This window comes from Nicotiana tabacum, chromosome 17 (assembly GCF_000715075.1).
Source record: "Nicotiana tabacum cultivar K326 chromosome 17, ASM71507v2, whole genome shotgun sequence".
Classification (NCBI taxonomy): Eukaryota; Viridiplantae; Streptophyta; class Magnoliopsida; order Solanales; family Solanaceae; genus Nicotiana; species Nicotiana tabacum.
Window position 1 is genome coordinate 39,120,501 of NC_134096.1, and position 19,839 is coordinate 39,140,339.

Genomic DNA, 19,839 nt, shown 5'->3' on the forward strand with positions numbered 1-19,839 from the left:
TTATGATTGTGGCTAGTAGTGCAAATGATTTGAGAAGATGCGATAAAGAATATGAAATGAGCCTCGACTCAATTGTTTAAACAAATGACTTCGAAGATAGAATTGCCTAAAAGCAAAGTACTCAATTCATGCCCATTAGTGGTTGCTTTAACTAATGCTTTGTTTTATAAATATATCTAGTGTGATTCGAGTTCTATATACTCATGTGTTGAAATTGTACATTGTCAATTCTGGGGAAGAGTGTTGTAAGAGTAAATGGTGTATTGACTGTTTATGATTTTTCATGTGTGTTTCTATTGTTGTTTGGTATGCCTCATTCTTTGGGAATAAACCATTTGTGTTTGAAATTCCCATTTCAAATGGATTGGAAATATATGATTTCTGAAATTTTCTATATGTTGATATTTGATGGTGATCTTTGAAATTGAAAGAGGTGAAAGTGTGGAATATGAAATACGGAAATCGTGCCAGGAATAAAGAATCTTTTGAATGACCTAAAGTGCCAAGGAAATATTGTCGTTTTGAATGACTGGAAATACTAATGAGAATTTATATAATGTGAAAGATGTTGAGGTGAGTACAATTGTATTTATGATAATTCTGTTTGCAAATCAAATCAAAAATATTTTTGGGAGCATCATTAGCAATACCGAGGAAGGGTGGGTCATAAGGCCTACACCTGAAACTACACGTGTCGGTGTAGGAGTGGATTGAGATTATTCCCCTTATTTGGGATGAAATTGGAACCTCTGGGAAATTGTGATATTATTCCCCACAATTGGGATGAAACTAAAACCTTTGTGGATTGGAAAAGTCAACTTGCATGGCATATGTGGGAAGGCAGCCTAGCTGATCGGGTGGAGATCAGACGCCATGTTGCACACATGGTGGTACTACTCTTGGTAACAACTTTCTTTCGCATCACCTGTCAAATCACATTGTCAGTGAGGAGATGGCCTAGCCGATCGGGTGTGATCGGACTCTGTGCTAACCAAGACGGTGGTATATCGGTGCTAATGATCTCCCAACCAAAATTATATATGATGTTCGTATTTTGAAGATTATTATATTTTAATTGAACATTTGGATATTGTTGATTATGACTTGCTGTTTCTATGTGTTGCCTTTTTTTATATGGGCATTCTATTTTGAAAGAGGACTTTTAGCTATACATACTAGTGCTATTCGACAGTACTAACGCCCCTTTTGCCGAGGGCGCTACATCTTTAATGGATGCAGGTGGTTCTACAACATGCGACATTGATCAGTTATAGCAGTGCACTCTTTTCAGCTAATTTGATGAGCCCCACTTCATTTCGGGGTCATGTATCTTTTGTTTCTCATGTACTGTATTTTGAGATATAGCCGGGGCCTTGTTGCCGGTATTTCCATATTACTCTTCTATTATATTTAGAGGCTCCGTAGACAGGTTGTGGATGTGGTTGGTGTTGGAGAATTGAACTAGAAATGTTGGTATTTGGAAATCATGTTTTTCATTAATTGTATAAACTTGTAATATTTTGGAAATTATGAATGAAGCTGCTAATGGGAATAAAAAGGAAGTTGTTAATAAAATCTTTTCGGTGTTTTATTAATGGAGTACATCTCCTCTTTATTCATGGATGAGTTTGGGTAGAAGGAAGTCTAACAGGCTTGCTCGGCCGGGTTCTCTCGGTTGAGCGCCGGTCGTGCTCCCCGAGTTTGGGGCGTGATAGCCACCTTCCTATTCAATTGCTCAAACTCATCCACATCAAAAGAGCAATGTGAGGAAGAATAAGAACTACACAATCCAGAAGTACGATGACTGAGACTAAACTCTGATCCAAGGACGTAGACTCTCCCCTTATGCACGCCACCAACCGCTTTAATCCACATGTCCATGGGCTCCTCCTGGGTTGGTTGGATTGGCCTACCTTGATCATCAATCGACGGACTTTGAATGAACTCCTCCAAGATTTGATTGAAATTATTCTGTAAAAATATTACAATTATTAGAAAAGTAAATTTTATTAAAGAAAATTATACAAGTAAGTATCTTTATTTCTCAAGCTTTAACGTAAACATGAGAATAAGTGTTATGCTGTATTTAAATAACTAAGCAACATTTAATGCACAGAACAAGTAATTCTTGAGGAAGTTATTAATAATTGTATCACATTACTTATTATTATTGAAATATTTGAGTTGAAATTCAACATATTTAGTTACTTACATGGTGTGAATTTTGGTCAGGATTTTGATAGTAAAGCCTACTTTATACACTTTTCACTAAGGGCAACTGCACAAGCAATAAAGACATAAGGCTTCTGTTTCAATGACAAACCAAACACAAAAAAGTAATCTGACATAACTCCACTTTTCTCCATAGTTTGATCTATGTCTTTTTCTTCCTGCATATAGGGATGTAAATGTGGCAGGGATGTAAAATAATCTGACATAATTCGACTTCACTTTGACTTTGAAAACTTTTGCTCGTTTGCGGACATCAACAAAAAAAAGTTCATATCCAAACATGGCTTAAGAACAGTAATTGGAGATTCCATATCTTATGCTAATTCTTGTAGAGATAGAATCATATTCTCGTTGAGGAATGTGACAATGAATAGTATTGGTCATTCTCCTTTAGTATTAGCAGTGATATATTCTTGAAATCGAAAAAAACAAAGAGGAAAGTAAATAAAAACAATAAGAAGAGGGGAAACCATTTTTAATACAGTATGCCACGATAAGAAAGGGGAGCTTTGCAAGTTGAAAATATTTAATATTTCAGTTGCTTTTCAAGACATTTCAATCAAATATGAACAGATTAGAAGGAGATGTACAGAATTAGCATAAGCCTTAGTCTTTGTACGTTAATTGCTTCCTTTGAATGCGGTTACATTACAAACGTCGCATATGACTTACACTTGAGGGAGTACTATTTTATTGGTCAAATAAAAATTGATTCGCTATTAGAGCACCTCCCAATGTTATGGTCATCGGGTATGTCAATATAATAAGATGACGAAGCAGAATTGTACGAGCAAGTAAATGTATCCAGCAATAGTTACAAGCACATGTATCCAGCAATACTGAAAAACTTCAAATCATAATCCAATATCATTATAGCATCGCTAACCGAAATGGTAAATCTCGTTGATGCATTACTACTAGAAATCCGAATCTCGTTGAAGCACCAGAAATATCGTTGACGCATTACTACTAGAAACCAAACTCTAACATTCAATCCTAAATTTTTTAATTTTTAGGATGCATTAATTTTTTAAACCTAGGGTTTGAAACGGTATAAAATCCCTAAAATTCGAAGTTTTTTGGCGGAAATCAAAAACGAAAAAAGGAGATCGATCGGGTGAGAGAGAGAGAGAGAGGTCGATTTACCTGGGAATGGAATGAAAACTCTCTGTGCATGAAGTAAGAGAGACGACAGAGGGGGCCTAAGGGAAAACCCATTTCTAAATAGACCAAGTGAAAACCTTATGTGAATGAATATATTAAGAGAAACGTTATAAAACGTTAATAATAATAAGTTTCCCACTACTTTCGTGTGAAAGTTCTGTGGGAAATATTTTCCATAATTATTAAAAAAAAAAAATTTAAAAAAATTTATACACACTGAGTCTGTGTGAATATTTTAAAACTTTTTTTTATTTATTGTTTAAGTTCCCACTATCTTCTCTGGGAATTTATTTTTATTTTTATATAATTATTTTTTAATAAATTTTCCCACTGAACCAGAGGGAACTAAAATACGCGCATTTTTACGCCAAAAATTTCCCACGGATAGTCAATGGGAAATGTTATTTATTTTTTCTGGAACGGATATTTTAATTTTCCCATTGCATTTCGATGAGAATTGCCACTAACAATTTTTTCGTGGGAAATTTCGGTGGAAAAATGCTATGGTTACACAGCTTTATAAATAGCTGTAAATACTGTGAACTTAAATGCATGACAAAACTCAAATCTTTAATTACATGACCCACAATATACATGAAACTTCTATGACAATAGATACCTAAATATATAAAATGAACTAGACCCAAACACCCACTAGAACTGTAGAGGGCTTACCATAAGCTGAGTAGTGAAGAAAATCCCTATCAAAGATCCATATCATCCTGTAGAAGTATACCTGCATCCATTAAAAGATGTAGCGCCCCGGACAAAAGGGACGTGAGTATATGTGGAATAGTACTCATATGTAAGGCAGTCAAAACAACATATGAAAATGCGGTAACTCAAACAAAAGGCAAATAAAGTACATCAAGAAACTACGAAACATCTCATAGGATCACATTTCAAGTCTTATTATACTTGCATCATTCTAAACTTCCTTTAGGATCAACTGAGTTATATGAACTATACGTGGAATACATAATATAATGTAATTGTAATAACATGTACAGACAAGGCCAATGGAAGTGGCACCTTCCTCCCTTATTTTACACATATAAATTTCATAGACTGTCCTTAGTGTTCACATATAATATTTTACACCTATGCGTCTCATAGACCGTTCGTAGTATCACCTATATAATACACATGTGTGTTTCGTAGACCGTTCACAATGTTCACTTACACAATACAAATACTCATATTCAAGTGCTTGAAAATACAACATGAATATGATGAATCATGGTAATAGTAAAAGGGCTTAGATAGCCATTAACGTCAAGCAAATTTATTAAAAGCTCACATTCAAATTTATAGATATTAAGTCGGGGATCCTCTATAACCACTTTCACACAAAGCGGCCCTACGGCCTCACCCCAATATATGCGGGTGGAGGTGTATCACGATACCACAATCTCTACAAAAAGCGGCCCTGTCGCCTCACCCCAATATATGCTGGTGGAGGTGTACCACAATACCACAATCCCTACACAAAGAGACCCTGCCGCCTTACCCCAATATATGCGGGTGGAGGTGTATCACAATACCACAATTCCTACACAAAGAGGCCCTACCGCCTCAGCCCAATATATGTGGGTGGAGGTGTATCATAATACCACAATCCCTACACAAAGCGGTCCTGCCGCCTCACCCAATATATGCGGGTGGAGGTGTATCACAATACTACAATCCCTACACAAAGCGTCCTTGCCGTCTCACCCCAATGTATGTGGGTGGAGGTGTAATCCCAATCACAATACCATATATGAACTCAAAACGACATAGTTGTCATTACATTTAAGGTCGTAATTTCTCATATCATTTGAATACTTCATGTTCATGCTCATCATGGAGAAACACAACTCATTACATTAGCACATGCATGGTAAATCAATAAGTCAATTTCAATGGCACATGGGCCCAATTCCTTTTCTTAAGGTTCATCATCACTTAATAAAGGACATCTCCCTTCTATCTCATTATTCACTCACTTGACATCTTGAGGCCATTAGCTAAGTTCATGGCTCTGGGGGACTTAACGTCGAAGTCATTTACATTAATTATTTTAGTAGCATACATACTATGATTGAAACCATATGGACATACAACACCTCATAATTCTCATTTTGGCAAACGAGCACATTTCATGTTCATACCATCATTTACTTGTACTTGCCATGGGTGATCATAGGACATCAAGAACATTTAAAATGTTTAGGAACACCATAGCCTCTCCTCATGAGGACGTAGGAGCTTATAACACATTGGAAACATAAGTACACATACGTTCATCTCATAACCTTTCACACCATATATCACTTCATAATTACTTTCAACTACTTACAATATCATTATTTCAGTGGCTCCCTTGGCCATACATATTATTCTTTATTTATAGCATTATGGTCGTATATCATATTCCGCACTTTTATTTCTTTACTTTCAAGGATTATCATCATAAACATCATCATATAGAATACTCTTGAAATACCTTTCCCCAAAAAGGGCAATACACAATTTCAACTTATGAATATGTAAGAACTCAAAACATATTGGAAATACCTACCAAGCATAGCATTAGTTAGAACAACCACATTTGAACATGACTTGGGTACATAAACTTTTGGATAATTCTATTTTCGGAATTAATTTGGAATAGTTGAATCAAGGCTTATTTCATAATATTTCACAAATCATTTCACATCGTTGTCGCTATTGGCCACAAGTATAACTTTCATTCTTGGCACGGTATTCACACTTTATATCCCCAACTCACTACTTTCACTTTCAAGTATCTATATAGATTATCGACAACAAGGAATCCCTAATCACGACTTTTAGTACACCTATGAGCAATTAAGAGTCTTATTCACATTGAGACTTCTTACACAATTTGGCATAATAGCCTTCACTTGAAACACTACCTGGAATCATAATATTTTTATACCCAACTCATGCTTTGAACACATTCCCGAAGGATAACATCATATGATAAGAGCATCCGAAATACATTTTGAACATATACCTTTCAACACAAAGCTTATTCAGAATAGTTAATTTATAAAGAATAACTCGGGACTCACAAGAACATCATGGGATTCAATTCTAGGAAAGAAGTTTAGCCAACATACCTCGCTTTGAGCTTTTCTTAAATTACTACAACGTTCCGTAAATTCTAGCAATCCCAATCTATTTTGAGACATAACAAAATTGAACCATAATTAGGAAGATATTCACGGTCTCAGCTCATTTGAGCATTTTATCAAACACTAGATGTGCAAATTTAACTACAAGGTTCTTCTACAAGATTTCCTTAACTCCTCAACTCAATCTTTACCCATTTGAGTTCAACAATCTTCCCACAAACCTTAGTTGTACATACATGTGTACATAATATTCTTACACCCAAGAACCATACTCCACGTTATTCATCTTTTACCCCAAACTCGAAATTAAAACTAGGGTATGGAACCTTACCTCTTAGATGAAATCTTGTGATTGGCTTCCTTGATTCTTGAAGATTGGTGCAAGATTGGATGATTAGAATGTTAGGTTTCCTCCTTCTCTCTCTAAAGTGCTCTTACCTCTCTCTAAAACCCTCAGAAAGTCATCCCAAAATAAGCCCCAAATGTTATTTATCAAAATGGGGTCGGGTTATGAAAATAGAAAAATTAACCCTTCGAACGCAGGTCTGCAGTCACACAATGGACCGAACAATGGGTATGCGGGTCGCACAATGGACTGAAAAACCGATGCCCGGAACTAGGATGCACTGGTCAAGTCTACGACCATTTTGCGGTCGCAGAATCAGTTTTACGGTTCACATAATGATTTTGCAGTCGCACATCTGACCGCAGAATCACATTCTTCCAGCCTTTGGTAATTTTGTTACAACTTCTTGTAGGAGTGTCCAAATGACGATCGGTTTAAAGCGTTAGAAACTAGGCTCAAAGGGTTTTAATTTAATAGGTAGATCACCTCCTAAGTAGTTATAGTTTGGTAGCAAAATACATTTGAAGTAGGATCTTGTGCGAATTGAGACATACTTTCCATTTAATGTATCCAATTTGTTCCACACAAATTCTTGTCATTCACAAAACTCCTTAGTATGTTCCAACACACCTTAAAAATATTTTTTCATTTCAAAATAATATGGTTCTATCCCATGGGTCTCCTTTAATACTCAAACATGTTATTCCCAAACACCGTTGGCGCACTTTAAAATCTTAAATCATTAGAAAATTTTAACTAGGCCTTACATTAATATTATTTTTCACATACTCTATGTTTATTTAGCATTCCTGTATTTTATTGTTAGACCATAATAAGTGTCGATGTAGACCCCTCGCCACAACTTCTCAGATCCTACACTTGTTCTTATATTAGTTTACACTTTATTTTATTAAATTTTTCACCTCTTACTTACTTAACAAATAAAAATCAACTATTTCAAAATTGTTAAAAGGAATAAACACATGGCTAGTTCCCCGTTGGCTTGCCTAGCGATGACGTTGGGCGCCATCACGGCCTATAGGTAAAATTGGATCGTGACAGTATCAGTCTAGCTTATTGATAAGTTCGAAAAAAACTCTACTTGAAGCTATTTATTTTTTTTTACCTACAAACATGTGCTCGAAAATCAAAATACTTATATCAATTTAAATTGAAATTGGGAGCCAAATAAAATAAATGAAAAGATAAAGAAATAAAAGGAAGAAGGAGGAAAAAAAGGAGAAGTGTCACGATCCCAAGTTCCCTCTATAGGATATCGTGACTAGGTAAGGCTAACAATATGCCGAAATATTAAATAAGAGATTAAAACTTGAACATCTCAACAATTTCATAAATAGAATCTACCAAACCTCAATATGCACAATCCCAAACCCTAGTGAGTTATAGGTCACAAGCTCTAGATACAATACCGAACAATCCTATACATCATTGTCTATAAAGATGAAAAGAAATAAGGAATGACAAGGTAGAAGGGGACTCTGAGGCATGAAGACGCAGGCATGTGTACCTTGAAGTATCCAAAAGAAAGCAACTTAGCGCGCTAATACCGGGGCTGATAAGATGTACCTGGATCTGCATAAAAATATGTGCAGAAGCGTAGTATGAGCACACCACAATGGTACCAGTAAGTGCCAAGCCTAACCTCGGTAGAGTAGTGACGAGGTCAGGTCAAGACTCTACTAGAGATAATAAGAAATAAGACAGAAGACATAATGATATAGTGATAATGAAAAAGGAAGTGAAACAATAAAGAATTTATGGAAAGTTAACAGAACGGAATCAAGGCAATCAATACAACACGAAAGGAAGACAAGGATTTTACATGTTAAGGAGACAACAACCAAACAAATACAGCAAATAGAGAAAAGATCAACAGGGGCACTCCCGATGTACCGCCTCGTAGTCCCAAATTATAAGAGTAACTCACAATCTTTCTTATATCACCACGGGGGCCTTTACATTTAGTTTTAAAAATTATTTTTCCCGAAATAGCACCCCGTGTTTTAGACCACCTTATCACACTGCATGGTTTATCATAGTTCCCCTACTATTCATGCATATCAAACTCATCTTATCTCACCGCATGCGTTTTAACACCCAGACCTTATACCACCGCATGCGTATCAATAATAACAACGGCACGGAAGAAACCTCATGCAAATAGCAACAACAACATGACAGAAACCTCGTGAAAACAATAACAACAACACAGTAGAAACCTCGTGCAAACAACCAAATAATCACCTCAACAAAAACACAAATGCCATAACATAATAACTAAGTAAAATGACATTTCACAACTCATACCTTGCCTCAATAGAAACCACGACCTTTGTAACTCAACACCAAACTCAACGGCAAGATATTTCAAGGATAATTTCAAGTAAAGAATTCCACAGTTAAATAATGAATACAGAATTTAGAAGAAGCAAGTAATTCAACTAAACATGTAGTACAAATTACAAATAAGAGATAAGACAAGTAGACATGTGAAGTTAGGCTAAACATGATGACTATAACCTGCTAAAGTAACTAAAATAAGGCATGAAAAGGAAATTACGTAGCTAAAACTAGAATTTCAACATTTAGCCTGTGTCCGCACTCGTCAACTTGCGTACACGGACTCCACATATCACAATTATCACAACAATACCAAATCCTAAGGGGAATTTTCCCCACACAAGGTTAGCCAAGTCACTTACCTCAAACCACACTAAATCAATCAACTAGAAGGCCTTCCCTCGATTTTCCAATTCCGAACGGCTCGAATCTAGCCAAAACAATTTCATACTATAAATATAACTATAGGAAACTAATTTAAATAATAAAATTATGATTTTAGCAAAACATCGCCCCAAAAAGTCGACCCGGGCCCGCATCTCAGAACCTGACCAAAACTATAAAATCCGAACACCCATTCGATAACGAGTCCAACCATATAAGAATTATCCAAATCCGACCTTATTTCGTCTCTCAAAACTCAAGAATTTAGTCTAAGGACTTCTACACTTTTTTCCCAATTTTAAGATCCAAAACACTAATTAAAAGATGTAATTAACAGTAGATTCATAGAAATTAATTAAAAATGAGTCAAAAATCCTTACCCCAACAATTCCTCTAAAAATCCCTTAAAAGTTTTCCTCAAACCGAGCTCTCAAAATTCCAAAATGAAAATGAAGCAAAACCCTTGAAAAATCCATTTTACTGCCCCGTTACGACGTACATGCGACCACACTGCCGCATCTGCGAAAAAGCCATCGTAGGTGCGGACTTCACTTAAGCCCAAAGAATCCGCTTCTGCAAAAAAAGGCACGCACCCGCGGTTAATGCGTCGCACCTGCGCTTATGGACGCACCCGCGATCCTCTCTATCCCAGAAGCGAAGCCATTTCTATGGAACTATTTCCGCACCTGCGAGCCCAGACCTAGGCTGCCTTCTCTGCTTGTGCGCTCTCCCACACGCACACGTGAGTCTACACCTGCAGTCATTTCCTCCACAGGTGCGATGACACCAGAAGTTGGAAATTTTCAGTAATTAAATAAGTCCAAAAATGATCCGATATCGATCCGAATCACACACGCCCCGGGACCCTGTCTGAATATACCAACCAGTTCCAAAACACCAAGCAAACCTGAGTGCAAAAACCACATCAAACAACAAGAATTCAATGAATCGCAACCCGAATTCAAGCCTATGAACTATGAACTTCCAAATTCTGAAACCAACGCCGATTCATACCAAAACAACTTCGATTTACATCAAATTTTGCACACAAGTCATATTTTACATTACGGACCTATTCCAACTTCCAGAATCAGAATTCGACCTCGTATCAAAAAGTCCACTCCCGGTCAAACTTTCCTAAATCTTCCAACTTTCCAACTTTCGCCAATTTACGCCGAAATGACCAACGGAGCTCACATACGGACACACTCCTAAGTCCAAAATCACCCTATAGAGCTATTAAACATCAAAACTCCATTTCAGAGTCATCATCACACAAGTCAAACTATGGTCAACTTCTACGACTTAAACATCCAACTTAAGGACTATGTGTCCTATCTCACTCCGAAATTCACCCGAAACCATAATCGAACACTCCGGCGAGTCAGGTAACCACAATATAACATAGAGGAAGCATAAATTAAGGGATCGGGGCTAAAATACTCAAAATGACCGACTGGGTAGTTACATCAACCCCCTCTTAAAACAAACATTCGTCCTCGAACGAGTGTAGAGACATACCTGAAGTGGTGAAAAGATGAGGATAACGGCTACGCATATCATGCTCGATCTCCCAAGTCGCCTCCTCGACTGGCTGTCCCCTCCACTGAACCATTACTGAAGCACTGTTCTTCGACCTCAACTTTCGAATCTACTTGTCCAAAATGGCCACCGGCTCCTCAACATAAGATAATTTCTTATCCAACTAGAATGAGATGAAGTCTAACACATGAGACAGATCACCGTGATACTTCCAGAGCATAGAAACATGGAACACTAGATGAACTACAGCTAGACTAGGTGGTAGTGCAAGTATGTAGGCCACCTTTCCAACCCTATCAAGAATCTCAAAATGTCCGATATACCTAGTGTCACGACCCAAACCGATGGACCGCGATAGGCACTCGGTGCCTTACTCAACCGAGTACCAACGTAACATATCTTTCTTATCGTATTATCATTGGAAAATGAGCAAATCGGGCCGTCATGGGCTAACCAAAATAAACATAAGGGAATACTCCATATAGGATGAACCAACCTGATATAGAAACTCATACTTGTGACATGCGGGCCTATACGGCATGTGATCCATTATATACTTAAAATATAGGCCGACAAGGCCATACAAGTATTCGTATACATGATATCTGTCTACAAGCCTCTAAGAGTACATACTTATCATAAAGGTCGAGACAGGGCCCCGCCATACCAAACAATGCACGTCTAAATCATACTGACCAAACAAGCAACTACAGAGTAAATAGAGTGCACCAACATCTTCCGTTGAGCTGATAGCTTACTTGGAGGACTCTCGGCCTATCTATCGGGACCTGCGGGCATGAAACGCAGCATCCCCAGGCAAAAAGGACGTCAGTACAAATAATGTACCAAGTATGGAAGGAATGCAAATCAGTAAATAATAGACATGGAGTAAAAGACTCAACATGTAAATCTAAAAAACTCTGTGAATCATTGATATTTACAATGTCATGCATATGCGTATAAATGTCATACCATGCTTAGGTATATGCGTTCATAACATCATCAAGCCTCTAAGGGCATCCCATCATATCATCTCAGCCACTGTGGGCAAAATCATCAACGTATACCAGTTGATCAGGTGGTGGTGCGTATATAACGCCATAACCTTTTCCCATATCCCATATACATATAATATACGTGTATATAACGCATTCTAGTCATGGATCAATGTACATGTATAAATGCAAGAGAAGTAAGTCAATAAAATTTCTCGGAATGCCATAAGACCATTATGCCTCTGATTAATATCATGAAATAAACTTTATCAACTTACGTATTTTCTGAAACCCATGAACAGGCGATAGAATAATAAGACATATGGGGAATCAAGAACATAGGAACCTCTGGTATTTCTATAAATCGAGTCATTTATGGAATTTGTGCATTTGCTCGTTTCGTTTGTATCGTATTGATCATGCCAAAAAGAAAGAAGGGATAGCCTTAACATACCAGGACCGATCCTCTTGGTGATCCCTCTAACACATGTCTTTTGCGAAAACACGTAACGGTGGATCAAAGTAGGGAAAAATCCGTATGATGTTATTGAGAAAAATTGTACCGTACTTTCTTAAAATTGCAAATTCCGTTGCTATTACATTACGTAGTCTCGTATGAATTTTGTTGAAGTAATTTGCCATAGCACATCCGTATGATATCTTTCTTAAATGAATTTGATCAAAATCTTTCATCACTTTTTTGAAGTGAATTACGTTGCCATAAACATCTGTAAAGGATTCATTATGATGTCTTGTTTGAGAAATACTTAGCAAGCCAATCTATCTTACTACATAATGTAAGAAAGGCTTTTAAGATTATGGGTTGTGGGCCCCACATTCTTTGTGATGACTAAGCCACCAAGCTCCTTAGATGTGCCACCTTATTTTGTGAATTAAAGAGTCATTTGGATGATTATCTCATGCGGCCACGTTTGGGGTTCAAGCTTATCCAAAATATCTTAATTAATTGCTAATCTTCCCCTAAAAATCCATAATTAACCAAATATCCACATAATTAAGAATTATCTCAACTTACTTAAAATACTACTCACTTTTAATACATTTTATATATCTTACTATCATGGTCATGTGGTATCTTGTATGGCACTAGTCCATAAATATCAGGTATTGTAGCTTGGACCGTATTTTATCTCAAAATGTCAAATTTCGATATTTTCTTCGATTTGCTTACCCTCTCACCTTCATGAATTTACTCTCACTTGTTCAAAGTAGCATAATACTTAAAATCTCAAAATAATCTCATTCCCAAACTTACGTCGATTAACTTACGACGAAACTTTAACATACAGAAATGCGGGATGTAACATCTCATTTTCGAGCTTCCTTCAATTTACTTAAGGCGTACTTTCACGTACGAAAACATGGGGTGTAACACCTAGGGCTCAGCTTGCCCTTCTTCCTGAACCTCATAACACCCTTCATGGGCGAAACCCGGAGCAAGACCCACTCCCCAATCATGAATGCAATGTCGCAAACCTTCAGATCTGCATAACTCTTCTGTCTAGATTGGGTTGTACGAAGTCGATCCTGAATCAATTTAACCTTTTCCAAAGCATCCTGAACCAAGTATGTACCCAATAACCTAGCCTCACCCGGCTCAAACTAATCCACCGGAGACCGGCACTGCCTACCATACAAAGCCTCATATGCGGCAATCTAAATGCTTAATTGGCAACGGTTGTTGTAGGAAAACTCCGCGAGCGGCAAGAACTGATCCAAAGAACCCCCAAACTCCATCACACACGTATGAAGCATATCCTTCAATACTTGAATAGTGCGCTCGGACTGTCCGTTTGTCTTAGAGTGAAATGTTGTACTCAAATCCAGCCGTGTGCCTAACTCATGCTGAATGTACCTACAGAACCACGATGTAAATTGCATACCCCAGTAAGAGATGATAGATACTGGTACGCCATGAAGCTTGACAATCTCACAAATATAAACCTGAGACAGCTGCTCTAAAGAATAAGTAGTCACCACTGGAATAAAATGAGCTGACTTGGTCAGCCTATCCACAATCACCTAAACTGCATCGAACTTCCTCTGAGTCCATGTGAGCCCAACAACAAAATCCATAGTAATCTGCTCCCATTTCCACTCTGGGATCTCTAACATCCGATGCAATCCACCAGGCCGCCGATGTTCATACTTCACCTGCTGATAGTTTAAACACCGGGCTACATATTTCATTATGTCCTTCTTCATATGTCTCCACCAATAGTGTTGTCTCAAGTCCAGATACATCTTCACAGCACCTTGATGGATGGAGTACCGCGAACTCTGAGCCTCCTATAGTACACAGTATAAGACCCCAAACACGAAGGCAAGACCAACACTGGGGCTGTGGTCAAAACTGCCTTGAGCTTTTGAAAGCTCTCCTCACCTCCTCGGTCCACCTGAATGGAGCACCCTTCTGGGTTAGTCTGGTCATAGGTGCTGCAATAAATGAGAAACCCTCTACAAATCGGCGGTAATACCCCGCCAAACCAAGAAAACTTCGAATCTTCATAGCTGAAGACAGTCTGGGCCAACTCTGCACTGCTTCAATCTTCTTTGGATCCACCTTGATCCCCTCACTCGACACTACATGGTGCAAAAATGCCACTGAATCAAGCCATAATTCACACATTGAAAATTTTGCATATAACTTCTTTTCTCTCAAGGTCTGAAGTACGGCCCTCAAGTGCTGCTCATGATCCTCCCGGCTCTGGGAGTACACCAAAATGTCATCAATAAACACAATGATGAATAGGTCAAGATAGGGCCGGAATACATTGTTCATCAAGTGCATGAATGTTGTTGGGGTGTTGGTCAGCCCAAAATACATCACAAGGAACTCGTAATGACCAAACCGAGTCCTAAAGATAGTCTTCGTGTTACACCCCATATTTTCGTACGTAAACGTACGCCATAAGTAAATTGATGAAAGCTCGAAAATGAGTTTCATCGAAGTTTGATATTTTGGGATAAATACGGTCTAAGCTATAATACCCCGTATTTATGGACTAGTGCCATACAAGGTACCACAAGGTGTATAAAGTGTGTTAAAAGTGAGTAGCATTTTAAGTAATTTGAGATAATTCTTAATTATGTGGATATTTGGGGTAATTATGGATTTTTAAGTGGGAGATTAATTTGTTAATTGGATTTTTTGAATAATTATTTAGGTGAAGAGTTTGGATAATTCTAAGGGGATAACCTTCACGTGGTTTTATTAAGACTTGGCAGCAAGTTAAAGACAATTTAATGACTCTTAAATTTATGTGAAAGGTGGAATTTTAAGAGATTTTAAGTTGCTAAAGTAAGCCTTATAAGTGGGGCCCACACCACTATAAAAAGGGACCTTCTAATTCATTTCATTCATTTAAAGAAAGAATGTCATACGGATTTACTTTGGCAAAGAAAACTGCTTCAACAAAATTCAAGCGAAGATTTCTTAGCATCTTAGCAATGTGGGATTTTGTAATTTTAAGGAAGTACGGTGCAATTTTTCTCAAGAACATCAAATGAATTTTTCCCTACTTCGATCCGCCGTTATGTGTTGTCGCAATTGACGTGTGTTAGAGGGATTGTCAAGAGAATCGGCTCAGGTATGTTAAAGCTATCCTTTATTTCTTTTTGGCATGATCCATACGATACAAACGAAACGAGAAAATGCACAACTTTCATAAACGACTCTATTCATAGAATTACTAAGGATGCCTATGTTCTTGATTTTCCATGTGAATTATCATTATATCTTTTGTTCATGGGTCTCAGAAAAATACGTAGTTGATAAAGTTTATTTCATGATATTAATCAGAGGTATAATGGTCTTATGATATTTTGAGAAATCTTATTGACACACTTCTTATGCATTTCATGCATTTATACATGTACATTGACCCATGACCAGATGGCGTTATATACGCATATATTATATGTATATTGGATATGGGAAAAGGTTACAGTGTTATATACGCACCACCACCTGATCAGCTGGTATACGTTGATGATTTGCCCACAGTGGCCGAGATGATATGATGGGATGCCCTCAGAGGCTTGATGATATTATGAACGCATATACCTAAGCATGGTATGACATTGATATGCATGTGCATGACATTGTAAATATCAATGATTCACAGAGTTGTTCAGACTTACATGTTGAGTCTTTTACTCCATGTTTCTCTCATGTCTGTTATTTACTGATTTTCATTCCTTACATACTCGGTACATTATTTGTACTGACGTCCCTTTTGTCTGGGGACGCTGCGTTTCATGCCCGCATGTCCCGATAGATAGGCCGAGTCCTCCAAGAAGGCTATCAGCTCCGCGGAAGATGTTGGTGCGCTCCATTTGCTCCGGAGTTGCTATTGGTCAGTATGATTAGGACATGTGTTCATTGGTATGGCAGGGCTCTGTCCCGACCTTTATGATATTTATGTACTCTTAGAGGCTTGTAGACAGATGTCATGTATACGGATACTGCTATGGCCTTGTCAGCCTATGTTTTAAGTATATAACGGATCACATTTGCCTTATAGTCCCGTATGTCACAGGTATGAGTTTTTATATCCAGTTGGGTCATTCTATGTCGGTTATTCCCTTATGTTTACTCTGTTTATCTCATGACGCCCCTTCTGGCCCACTTACCTATAATGGTGTAATAAGAAAGATACGTTATGTTGGTACTTGGTTGAGTAAGGTACCGGGTGCCCGTAGCGACCCATCAGTTTGGGTCGTGACAAAAGTGGTATCAGAGTAGTTCTGTCCTAGGGAGTCTACAAGCCGTGTCTAGTAGAGTCTTGTTTATGGGTGTATTGTGAACCACACTTATAAAAGCAGGAGGCTACATGGCATTTAGGACTGTCACTCTTTCTTCTTACTCTAGATCGTGTGGTAGAGCTCAGTTGTAAGAACTTAATTTTCTAAACTCTATCTTATTCATAATACGATGATGCCTACATCCAGAAAGACATTTGGTAAGATATTGAATGTGGCTATGGAAGAGTTGAGTCAGAGGAACTCGATTTTTTTATGATGCTTATGATGAGTAAATGTAAGGTCTTCAGTAGATCATGTGTGTACTAAGACGTGTAAGCCTCTTGATATGGAGCCTTAAGGCAAGGATATCTATCCACCCCTATAGTGAAAGGCAATGAGAGATTCAAAAGATAAATACAAGTTTTAACAAGTAAAAGAAGCAAGGTGAGGAATGGTACGAGGCGCCTAGTTAATGAAGGTTATCAATATTTACAATTCAAGCAGAGAAATATAAGCCTTTTGAGTTACCTTCAACAATAGACAAAAGTGGGTTGCTCTTGTGGTGAGCACCCTCCACTTCCAACCAAGAGGTTGTGAGTTCGAGTCACCTCAAGAGCAACGTGGGGAGTTCTTGAAGGGAGGAAGCCGAAGATCTTCGGAAACAGACTCTTTACCCCAGGATAGGGGTAAGGTCTGCGTACACACTACCCTCCCCAGACCCCACTAGTGGAATTATACTGGGTTGTTATTGTTATTGTATTGCTGAGTTACCTTCAACAATAACAAATATATGTACAATCAGCCGCACCAATCTCAGTTATGCCCTATAGGGGCTAACAGAAGTAGTATAAGAGAAGGACGGATATCATGATCCACCTGGGGTTAGAGTGACCCAAAATGATGGATGGATTGTTAGCGGTAACTAACATTTCCGAAGGATATTGCAAATGTGATAATAGATCTCCTTGTGAGACAACCAGACGGTGCACTTCTGAAATAGTACAACTAGATATGAGTACTACAAAGATAGGCACTGAAAGCCTTGAAGGGATAAATATTACCTTAGTATGGCTCCCGTCCCTACTAGAGAAAGAATGTTAGGCAACCCGAAGAGCCAGTAAATGGAGCAAGGGGAGCTAAAAGCAAAATAATGTCTTGTTAAAGTTTTCAGAATAAAGTGATAGATAGAAATATTAGCAAGGAAATAAGAAGAGAGTTAATGAAGCAATATGAGTAAGCTGTGATACATGGATAACAACGGTAGATCAAACAGATGACAGTATTACAGAATCTATAGTCAAGTGAAGGAAAGGACGAGAGGTGATAGGCCTTGAGACAACAAAAGAGTATAGGACATAAAGTCATATCCTCATTTCGAGAAATAAGTTCGTGACTCCAAAGCGACTACCAAAAGGAAATGTTAGACCCCAGAGTAATAAGAAATCAGCATGGACTGATGAACAAGATAAACTAAACATGAACTAGGGACTGAGTAATAGTCGGCATCATGAAAATTTTAGAGATTGCATCCCAGCGATAATATAATGGACGATAGAAGAATACCCTTCAAAGGTCATTTAGGAAGACGCTTCCCTAAAGCAAGCAAGGTGAGCAAAGTTAAGCTTAAGGGACTGTATGTGCCAGTTACACTAAGTGTCACCCTCGCGAGTAAGGAATTTCGTTATCCTTGGTACAGAAGGATTACCGCAAGGCGAGTAAGGATCATTGATGATGTGGAAAGACGCCAAAGATGAAGAGGTAAAACATCTATACGTAGATCATCGTAGCACTAAATCTTAGTACTCCCCTAAAGGGGGGAATATGGAGTGATGTGACATTAAATCAGAATTAAGTAGTTCTAGTAACTATGGAATGGTAAAGGAAGAATGCGATAAAAAATGAGAAAGGGATGAGATTGCACTTATTCAAATCCTACAGATATGCTACGATTCCAGAACACTATGCAAATATGACGTAAAGGAGAGGAAGTAAGGGTTCCTGCCCGAAATGTTATTGATAGATAAAGAGCATGTGCAAGACGTAAGTTAAGATAAAAGAGATAACCCAAGAAGATTACGCGGAATATTGATATGATAATGGGACAACGAGTAGTTAGTAGTTAATCCAGGAAGAGCCTAGTTATGGCTAAACAAGAGGACACCGACAAATCAACAGATTGTGCAAGACGAACATAGTGAACCCCAACATGGGGAATTCAGTCTCGAAGCTATGACATTGTGATCCTTGAGATATATTCATATAGGAGTTGGGGTAGTTAAAGGTAAATAAAAGAGAATGCCACTGGGAAGACAGTCAAAATATTAGTTCATAAGCAACCCAAGCACAAGGGCATGGAAATAAGTAACTACGGATAATTATAGGTGGGGAAGAACATCAAAAATTCTGTCAAGTATATGATGTGATAAGCTTGTAACTTTACAAGAGCCAGAAGGTCTCCCTCAGTACTACAACGAAAGACTAGCTGAGGAAATAAGGAAGAAGACTTCAACCTAAGCACAGTGACCTAAAAAGGAAATGGTCTTGTAACAACAGTCTCACAACAACATTGTATGCACTCCATAAGGAAGTGGCACCTAGCATGGCTAATGAGTGGGAAATGAAACCAAAAGTAATATTCGAGACCATATGAATTGCACAAAATTTCGACATACATGGGGACTAAGATAAGCTAAGTATGCACGCAACAATGGGACAGAAAGACCAGGAAAAGTAATTGTTTACGTTTAAAGAAAGCCGAGATGGAACGAAAGGAATTATTCAATCAATGATCAAGAGTTAGTTACGTTATGAACGCACTTAAAATTTCGGAGTATTATCCACGCAACATATATATTGACATTCATACAGCCGTAGAAGACTCCGGTATTAGTTAAAAGAAAGAATT

At 37.9% G+C, this 19,839-nt stretch overlaps 1 long non-coding RNA gene across 1 annotated transcript; it reads right to left on the reverse strand.

Annotated features, from left to right (window-relative positions):
- Positions 1 to 1,546: 1,546 nt before the first annotated feature.
- Positions 1,547 to 3,507, reverse strand: LOC107808693 (uncharacterized). The gene is made up of 2 exons (XR_012700956.1): positions 3,379 to 3,507; positions 1,547 to 1,971 (listed from the first exon to the last, which is right to left on the reverse strand). It is a non-coding gene; the product is annotated as an uncharacterized LOC107808693 (long non-coding RNA).
- Between the last annotated feature and the right edge of the window lie 16,332 nt (positions 3,508 to 19,839).